Source organism: Pogona vitticeps, chromosome 5 (assembly GCF_051106095.1).
Source record: "Pogona vitticeps strain Pit_001003342236 chromosome 5, PviZW2.1, whole genome shotgun sequence".
Classification (NCBI taxonomy): Eukaryota; Metazoa; Chordata; class Lepidosauria; order Squamata; family Agamidae; genus Pogona; species Pogona vitticeps.
In genome coordinates this window covers 159,872,014-159,882,113 of record NC_135787.1, presented here as the reverse complement: position 1 = coordinate 159,882,113, position 10,100 = coordinate 159,872,014, and the positions used below count along the sequence as shown (strand labels likewise).

At 45.0% G+C, this 10,100-nt stretch overlaps 1 long non-coding RNA gene across 1 annotated transcript; it reads right to left on the bottom strand.

Annotated features, from left to right (window-relative positions):
- Window positions 1-890: 890 nt before the first annotated feature.
- On the bottom strand, window positions 891-6,710 carry LOC110076045 (uncharacterized). Its single transcript, XR_012087306.2, has 4 exons — window positions 6,272-6,710; window positions 6,032-6,166; window positions 4,831-4,945; window positions 891-1,464 (listed from the first exon to the last, which is right to left on the bottom strand). It is a non-coding gene; the product is annotated as an uncharacterized LOC110076045 (long non-coding RNA).
- Window positions 6,711-10,100: the final 3,390 nt, after the last annotated feature.

The following is a 10,100-nucleotide window of genomic DNA, read 5'->3' as shown; positions in this document are numbered from 1 at the left end:
AATGTATATGCTGATTTTGAAATATGGCAGCATTGTACCCTTTCCATTGTATAAGGCAATCTAATAGCCTCTTTCAGACGTGAATCAAGCAGTCTGAAGAACGTGCTGTGATCCAGCAGGATCTCTGTACCAGTGCTGCATGAAGATAGGACTGGAACTCTGGAAGTTGAGTCATAGCCACTGGACTCCTTTCTTATTAGGTTGAAATGTTTTGCTACTCATCCGAGTAGCTTATTCAATCTGAGGAGAGTTGGTAGGAGACCCCTGATATATCCTCCATGTTAGTTTCACTTCCCCCAGGCTCATTAGAAGGACAAAGGACTGGGGGTGAGTGAAAATCTCACTTCTGCACCAATTGTCATAGGTTGTTAACAGTAGTGCTCTTCTTTCTGGTGTGTGTCGTCCTAATCTTTCTGGGGATAGATGAAAGCATGATCAGTAGAGACAGATTGTATCAAAGGCCTCCATCCCTATGGAGTGAGGGATTTTCTATATGCACATGTATGGCCTCCCTGACCCCTCTTTCAAACCACCTATCTCCTCGGTCCAAAATGAGTACATCTTGGTCATGAGATGAGTGTCCTTTGCCCTCCAAATGAAGGAAAACGGCTCATTGTGGTCCTGATATGTTACCCCTTGGGCAGACTGCACAATTCCAGAATAGCCTCTGCTAGAAAAGCTGGGAAAGGCTTGAAATACATCAGAACTGACCTGATAGCAAATCATCATCATCATCATCTTAGAACTGCAGAGCTGGAAGGGACCCTATGGATCATCAAGTCCAGTCCCTGTCAAGAAGGCACAGTGGGGAACTGAACTCTCAGCCACCAGCTCTGCAACCAGAGACCTAAACCATTAAGCTATCCAGCAGTTCTGGTAGTACAGTACATGTTCCTAAGATAAGAGAAGTAGTAGGTGGAGGAATAGATTCAGAAACGATGGGTATCTTCCTCCATCCCTTCTGCACTCATATTTTCTCCCTGCTGGAGTGGACTTTTAAAGACAGGCTTGCTGGGTTCTGAGATCACGGTTACAAGTGCAATGAATTCTTAAACCTACATACAGCCATCCCTAAGAGCCACATGGACTCAAGACAAAAGGTGTTGTCATTCAGCATACCGGGAAAGCAGGAAATTCTGGAAAGCTAGTTTGGTCTATTTCCCAGCTCGTAGCAGACAGCAAAACAAGACATTTGCAAGTTCTAATTTTTTATTATGATTTCCTTCAAGAAAGATACAAGAGATCAAATGAATATGGGGGTGGGGGAAGCAGAGCTATTCATCATTGATGGAGGCTTCAGCTGTGAGCACAATCTATGCAGTTGAAGGGGGAAGAGTACCACTTCCTCTGCAGAGCAGGAGGAGGCTCCGTTTGCCTAGCACTTATCAAGCATACGATGGGGAGTATATTTACAAATATAGGGGCTAGGGATGTCACAATCTTTGGTGCCCCATCTGAGGAAACCTGGTGGAAGAAAAAGAGGAGGTACATAGTCACGGTGTCAGGCTAATGGTGTATTTCATAGCTGTGCCATCTTTGGGGTTATATCCAGCCATTAGCAGGCTTCCATCTATTAGAATGATGCTGTCCTGATGACTTTAAAGATGTCTTCACCCAAAACAACAACAAGCCTTGTGGCACTTGGTACAACTTAAAAATGTTATTGTGGCAAAAGCTTTCATGAACAGCAGCCTACCAACAGATTCATGGTGTGTTGCCTCCATTGACAACAGATGATTATACCAATATTTACATATGCTTATATAATAGAAACGCAAATATTAATCAGTTGGCTTCCTATCCCTTTGAGAGGAGGTCTTGAGGGCCTGTATTGTGTGTTGGGCTTGCGAGACAGATTAGGGATTCTGTTGGTGTACCGTCCACCCTGCTGTGTACCAACAGTCTCCCTGCCTGAGCTGACGGAGGTAGTCTCGGACCTGGTGTTGAGGACTCCCAGGCTGTTGGTGCTGTGGGACCTCAACATTCATGCCAAGGCTCCCTTGACTGGGGTAGCTCAGGACTTCATGGACACCATGACAACCATGGGGCTGTCTCATTGTGTCATCGGCCCGACGCATGAGAAGGGCCATTCCTTGGACCTGGTTTTCTCAATGAGACTGGAAGATGGTGCTTTGGATGTGGAGGGGCTGGTCGTGACCCCATTGTCATGGTCAGACCACTTTCTGGTCAAGTTTAGTTTATTAGCTTCTTCTCCCCTCTGCAAGGGTGGAGGATCTATTATGATGATCTGCCCTCAAAGACTAATGGATCCAGATGGATTCCTGAATGCTCTGGAGGATTATCCATCTGACACGGTCGGTGCTCCTGTTGAAGCTCAGGTCACCCTTTGGAATAGGGAGATGACCTGGGCAGTTGACATGATTGCGCCTAAGCGCTCTCTCCCTGCACGCAGAGCCCAGACAGCTCCCTGGTATACTTCTGAACTGCGGGCGATGAAGTGAGAGGGGAGACGGCCGGAGCGCAGGTGGAGGAAATCCTGCTGGGAGTCCGATCGAACATGACTTAGAGCCCATTCTCGGGCCAATTTCGTGGCAATACGGCTGGCAAAATGGCAATATTTCTCAGCCGTATTGCTTCCTCAGAATGTCGTTCAGCAGAGTTGTTTCAGGTGGTCCGGGATCTTCTTCAACCGGGAAATCCGGTGGAGGTCCCGGACTGCTCATCAGCTCGTTGTGATGAGTTTGCCATCCATTTTGAGGGGGAAATCGCTCAGATTCACAGTGGGTTGGACTCCACAGTTATTGCAAAATCAGAGGATGTGTCCAGTGTGCCGTGGTTAGGTCAAATATTAATGAATGAGTTTCAATTGTTGAGACCTTAGGATATGGACAGTGTGCTTGGATCTGTCTGTTCTACCACCACTCTGCTCGACCCTTGCCCATCCTGGCTAACTGGAAGATCAGCCAGGGGGGTTCGCACCTGGGTCCAGGAGGCCGTGAACGCCTCCCTGAGAGAGGGAGTGGTCCCTACCACCTTGAAAAGCCTAACCTGGACCCAAGGCTGGTGGTTAACTACCGACCAGTAGCGAACCTCCCTTATTTGGGCAAAGTGTTGAGCGGGTTGTGGCTGGGCAACTCCAGGCGCTGCTGGATGAAACGGATTTTCTGGATCCTTCCATATGAACCTACCCAGCAGTTAAGATCTAGCCAGGGGGCCCTTTTGAGAGAGCCGTCCCTTAAGGAGGTAAGAGGGACGGCTTGTAGACAAAGGGCCTTTTTGGCAGCTGCCCCCAGACTATGGAATGCCCTCCCGACTGAAATTTGTCTGGCGCCGACACTGATGACATTTCGGTGCCAAGTCAAAACCTTCCTGTTCCAGAAGGCTTTTAATTGAAATAATATTAGCTGTGGGTCCGATGGCAATTTATATATATATATTAATTGTATTTTAAATGTTGAGTTTTTATTGTATTTTAAATGTTGTAAGCCGCCCAGAGACCTTTGGGTAGTGTAGGCGGCATATTAATTAATTAATTGATTGATTGATTGATGCATATCTTTGAGTGGGTGGTTGAGTAGGTGGGGATGCAATTCTGGGGTGAACTGGGAACTGAAATGCAAAAGGTATGTGCAGAATTCCCGTGGATCCCTCCAGATGATTGCTACTCTGAAATTTTACATAAAGTTTCCTTGGGATTGCAAATGAGTCCATGATCTGGGAATTTCTGAGTGTGCAGCAATAGCTGGAATGATCAGTTATATAATGTTGAATTCACACTACAGGAACCCAACAGGATTCTGGCCAGCTCCTCTTCCCTTTGCTGTCTACCCGGAGGTTGGCAGTGAAAGCAGTCCACACATTCATCTTCTGTGATATCAAATGGTCAGTGTGAATGGGTGACATTCAGGTTTCAACTGTTCTGAGGGCTGCATGAAGCACAACTAGAACCTGCAAAACTGGTTAACATCCACAAACTATAGCAGGATAGACAGGAGTTCCAATCAAAGCAGCTTCCATACACTCCCTATGGAGGCACCCTATATAGAAACAAGTCCCCCCCACCCACCCAAGCTTCTTCACAATCCACAGAGGATCCTCATGACTCCCTCAATGTAGCAAGGCACTCTTTAAACAGTTTGAAGAAGTAGAGTGGAAATGAAGGTGTGGAGGTGAGGGGACTGCTTTACCTTTTGTCCGTTTCAGGGCTCCTGCTTCTATCCTTTGACCCAGAGGCTCCCACCAAATTATGGCACTGGGAGTCCTTTAAGTTTGAAAATCCCATCCTACATATTAATATCAGAGAATCTCCCATCTCTTGCCATGAACATTTTTTTTTTGGTTTAGGGCCCAACTATTTTCTAGTACAAAATAAAAAGTAAGAAAGAAGATGACCAGGTGACATGACGAGAGGACCTAAGACAATTGTCTGCAGATTTTGAGAACTGAGAATTTATTTCGTTTGGTCATCCTTAACCCCAATTCCATCACATTCCGCCTCCAAAGTTTGGAGCTGTTCAGCCCAGATCCAAATATGCCAAAGGCATGGGGATTTTATTCTAGAAAAACTGAAGTTACATAAATTATGTTGCCAAATTGCAGCAAATTAACAACATGCCTGGTCCCGTACCAGCCATGAAATCAAGCATACTATCCGCACCTTATTAAGCAGCTGCAATTTGCCATTGTGATTTAGGCAATTTCAGTTACTATGGACTAAAATCGAAATCTACGTAAAATGAACTCCAGGTCATAAAAACTGTTAGAGCTGGGATGTCTGGAAAAACAATTGAGCTGAAGGTGTTGTAGAAGACACATACATTTCACTCCTGTTTCCTTACCATCTGTCCAAAAAAACCTTTGTTCACTTACCACTAGAGCTCAACAGCTGTGCACAGTGTTCTTTGGGTTTCTTAGCTGGCTGACCTTTTTCCCAAGCCTCAAGGTTGAACCGGGTTCTATCAGTCCATTGAAATACGTAAAATTTCTGGAAGAAGACAAGCAGCAACATTAACAGGGAGATGAAGACATTGGAAGCAGCTGGAGAAAATGTCTCAGAATGGAGTGAATCATACACACAGCAGCACTCTTCCAACCTTAAACTCAGTGGATAGAATCCTGTTAACATGAACTGCTCTCTCTCTCTCTCTCTCTCTCTCTCACACACACACACACACACACACACACAAGCCTCTTCCACTGGAACAGTGATATCCAGCTGGTGAAATAAAACACCAGAAGTCACATGGAAAAATTTGAGCAGAGTGGAACATCCAGCCCCTGCTTCAAAAGATACTGGCCAAAGAAACTGACTTCTGAGTAGGCATGCAAATGTATTCATCTGTCTCCCTTAGTCATAGTGCAACATGGTCCCCATTCCATATTCAATGGAGAACCTTGGTACCCATTTTCCAGGTACCAGTCCTCCTAATTTTAATACGGGACTTTTTCATCCCAGGAGGAAGGGCAAAGATTGTGGACACTGGGAAGTGAAATTCATTTCCCTTTCACTCAGAGGACTTGTACTCTTTATAATGGCTTTGCAACTCTCTGTTTTTGGGTTAGTACTCCTGAACCCTGGCTGAAATATCACTTAAAATCTACTGAATACTAAGGTCAAGATACAGGATTCTTATATCAGTAAAAGCAAGGCTCCATAATGTGAGAAGGGGAAAGAAGAAAAGTATCAAGAGCTAGGAGAGGGGATTATTCTGGCAATAGGAAAAACTTTAACAAGGACTCGGTCCCAGAACTAAGAAACTAAAATAGTGCTTCTCAAGGCCCAATTGTATACTATAGATAGCTTATCATTAGAAAAAGAAGGAATTGCTTCTGAAATGTCTAGTTGTTATAAAAGGAGCTTTTCACGTCTTCTGTAGATTGCAAATTAGCTTCCTTTGTTTTGTGGCTGACCTTCTGAGTATAAATGCTGACATCATTTGGATATCGGGTTTCTGGGACACAAAGGTCTACCAAATTCAAATCTTTAAATCACTCAAGTGATTTCAGCCAGAAGGATGAAATTCAGATGTCTCCTTAGAAGTTCAGCACCGAAGTGTTTGCAGCTACTTACCATGGATAAATCAGTGAGACCTATCCAAATATTTGCATTCGGCTTCTGGGAAGCAGCAAACTTGGCGAGGCTACAGGCTTGTTCTTTAGAATGAATGGAGGCAAGACGAGCACTGAAGGACGTTTTGCACTTTAACTACATGGGAACACAAAGCAAATCACAGATGTCACTGGCTGTGCTAATGTCAGAACCCAGCCCCAGCTTAGTTTTTCATTTTGAGCCCCTTTGAGTAAGGCTTACCTGCAACACCCTGAGGGGGATGGACTGATATGAGTCTCAACTGTTAGAAAATTCTTCTAGATCAGTGGTTCCCAAATTTGGGTAACCCAGGTCTTCTTGGACTGCAACTCCCACAAGCCTTCACCACCAACGTTGCTGCCCAGGGTTTCTGGAAGATGCAGTCTAAGAACATCTGGGTTACCCAATTCGAGAACCACAAGTTTATCCAGGTATCAGTCAAAGTGGGCCACGATTTCTATGTTTGCAAAGTGGTCCTGTGATGAAAGAGCTCTGTATCTAAGACAAGGTGTGATGAATGGGAAGTCTAGGCATGCTATGAGAAATGCATGCAAGCAGGAGACAAGCAAGGACAGGTCCATTTGCCCAGCACAGTAAGCCCACATTCGTCCCAGTCCTGTAGCCCCTCTGTTGCACAGGTCTTCCACGGCTCCAAAGGGCAAATTAGTCAAGGGCGGAAGAACAGAGATGAAGACTGGACTGTGTTAAACTGTCCCATACTTTCTTGAGCTATTCATTAACTAAAACCTGCTTATGACTGAACCAACGTGTGCTTCTGACTTTTCCAGTGGTCACTGATCATATACTTCGCTGTCCCAATTAAATGCAACATTAATTTTGTCTTATTTGTTTTCATCTATTTCTGTTAAAGCCAAAATGTACTGCAGCTAAGTGGGGGAGGGGGGATGTACAGTGGACCCTCGACGTATGTACAGCTCGCCATGTGTACTTTTCGACGTGCAGACTTCTCCGGCTGCAAGATTTCCAATCGACTTGCAGCCGGAGATTCGACCTATGGACCGGAAGGGGGAGGCGGGGAAAGTGGCAAATTCAGTTTTGGCGCTTTCCCCGCCTCCCCCTTCCAGTCCGTAGGCCCTAGGTCGTGCCTCCGGATGCCTTCCAGAGCTTCTCCGCCGTCATGGGAGATATCTCGGAGGTCCCGCCGCCACCAACCAAGCCTCCAAAGCACGATCGGCGGTGGCGGGGACCTCCGAGAGGCCTCCCATGGCAGTGGGGAAGGCCTGCGGAGGTCCCCCTCGCTGCCAATCGTGCTTCGGAGGCTCGATCGCCGGCGAGTGGACCTCCGGAGGCCTTCCCCGCTGCCATGGCAGACCTCTCTGAGGTCCCCTGCTCCCGCAGGCTTTCCCAGGGTGGACCAGGCCTACCAGGGGAGGGCTTCCCCTGGTAGGCCCAGTCTACTGCACGGGAAAGCCTGGTAGACTGGGCCTACCAGGGGAGGGCTTCCCCCAGTAGGCCTGGACTACTCCCCAGGCTTTCCCGAGGAATAAGTTATGTTCAAGTTATTCCTGTGTCTAGCCTGCACTACCAAAGTCATACATCCACCTAGACCACTGGCAAAATAAAATGAAGCCCTTGCATGTCATTTGAAATGATGCTATAACCACCACTATAGTTACGGTCTTCTCCCTTCAGTACTGGCAGACAGAACCCGTTTATCCCTCCCAGTGCTACTACAATGGGAAATTGCTTCTTACATCAGCTTTTTCAAAGGTCATGGGTGTTCTGAAATAGCGGTAACAGCTCACTCCTATTTCCGTCCATTTCTTGGCACATGAGCCATCAGATGTCGCTGCATAAAATAAAGAGACCAGTGGGGAAACAGAGTTAAAAGAGTTAATAATTGTAGTGGATAGAATGATGGATTGGGGCTCTGGAGAACAGGGTTCAAATAGCTGCTTGGCCATGGAAACTGATGGTGGAAGTGTAACTGGTAAAACCACTCTTTAACTATCTCTCTTCTGACTGACAACACACGAAAACAACAAACAAGGTATTTTCTCAGTTGGGTTTAAGGCATTTGTCTCCTTAGATGGATTTCCAGGATGCCCTGGGAGTTAATGCAGTGCAGGTAGTTTTGGAAAGCTGGAAGAAAGTTGGCAGAAGGAAAAGGAGACTGTGATGTGAGTGTAGAATGATTTCTTGATTTGGAGGGGCTGCCTTCTCCTTGTGGGCTACACAAACACATAAGTGAAACATGTCTTGATGTTTTCAAAAGATATACTTATTGGCTCAATTTTGAAGGATGTATAAAGGTGTACAACTCTCTCTTCTTTCCTCTCTGCTATTTTAAGACATTCTACAAGTTAATGAGGATCCTTCCAGGTAAGAGGGTTTCCCAATTATACTATTGTAATCTACAAGCTGCTGATGGAAAAGAAGGCATAGGGGGCAACTTATACAAAAGGTTGCCCTGCGCTGAGAGTTTTCTAGGACACAGCCTGGCACTTTCTACTGGCTGAAAACATTGTCATTGTTTAGAGGAAATGTTGAATCTCCACAGAAAGTTGCATCGCTAGTGGCAAATGGCAAAGGGTCAAATTAGGTATATTTTTCTCTGTAGTACCTACCACACACCCTCCTCTCTGCCATTATCCCCACTGTCTTCTTTACCAGACCCCACCTCTTTCTTTGTTCTGTTTACAAAGTACCAGAGTACTCAATTGAGCCATTAGGAAGTAACATTCGACCAACACACTCTGCAACGCTGAAGGCATCACCTTCAATGTAAACAGAAGATACCAGGCTGCAGCCGCAAAGGAGCGATATGGCAATCATATGAGCCAAAGACAAAACGATGCAAGTCGAAACACTCAGTCCCTAAATATGGTGGAGAGAGGGGTCAGGGGAGAGAGAGAAATAAGAGGAAACAGGTATCCAGCCCTGTCAACATACCTTTAACAAAAGCCAATGCTGACCCAATGGCCAAAATCAGAAGACAGAGACAATGCTTCATGCTGAAAAGCAGCATAGTGTCCCAGGATATAAAGCAAGGGTATCAGGCTTAGAGAAGAACTTCTTGCTGAACGTTCTGTTGAATAAAGCTGGAACTGGAAGAGGCCAATATATATCTCTTGAGATGCTGCCATCCTCCAATAAGATCAAAGGACCCATGATGTTCTTTTGAATTTCTGGTAGAACATAATTTTGCCTTGGGCAAAATTAACATGATGAACAACGTCTGCATGATGAATTGAGGAAGCAAAGAGAAATGAGGAAAAAACATCTTATTGTACTCAGGACCTAACATTATATCCAGGGCCAGACATAATAATCTTACCTCAGGCAAAAGACAAGATGGTGTCCCCTCTCCACTCCATGTTGCCCATGTGGCTTGCTGCTGAATCAGATTTATACATGGGGTGGGTCATTTACAATGATTTGCATATCCCTATTGCGTTTGAGCAAATAAAGGCGAACTCTCTTTACAAAAAACCTTTGTCTACTCAATTTTGCATTTTAAACTGATGTAAACCACAGAAACACTATTACTGCAGGACAAAAATATGGCCTGCATCTGTTGGTCTAAGGCTAAACAGTTCAGCCTGAAGATAAGTACTACTTTGCTTTAGAAAAGTATAATATGTTTTTAAAGTAAAACAGGAAAAAATGCACTGATTTTGGACAAGTGTGTAAAACCAGACTGAATTGGGGTAGTTGTGTAATTCTGTAACAACTATGATGTGCAACAAGGAGCCACTGTTCACCCTTAAAGTAGAACAACTAAGATGTGTAGGAGGCACAGGCTGAGATCACCACGAAGTACAGTATACTGTATATACAACACTGTATAGCCACTCTGTTAGCTCTTTCATAGAGATATTTCTAATAATATTTATAAATCCCTCTTGCATTCTCGAATATTATTTCCCTTTATTCTTGTATTCAGCTCAATATAGTAAATCTTTGTTCTCACATGCTTCAGGTAGCTTCTGACCAATAGCAACCACATGCAAAAGTGACCTCCAAAATACGTATATAAAGTTTATTCAATACTAGACTGTATATGGGGGACGTGGTGGCGCTGCGGGCT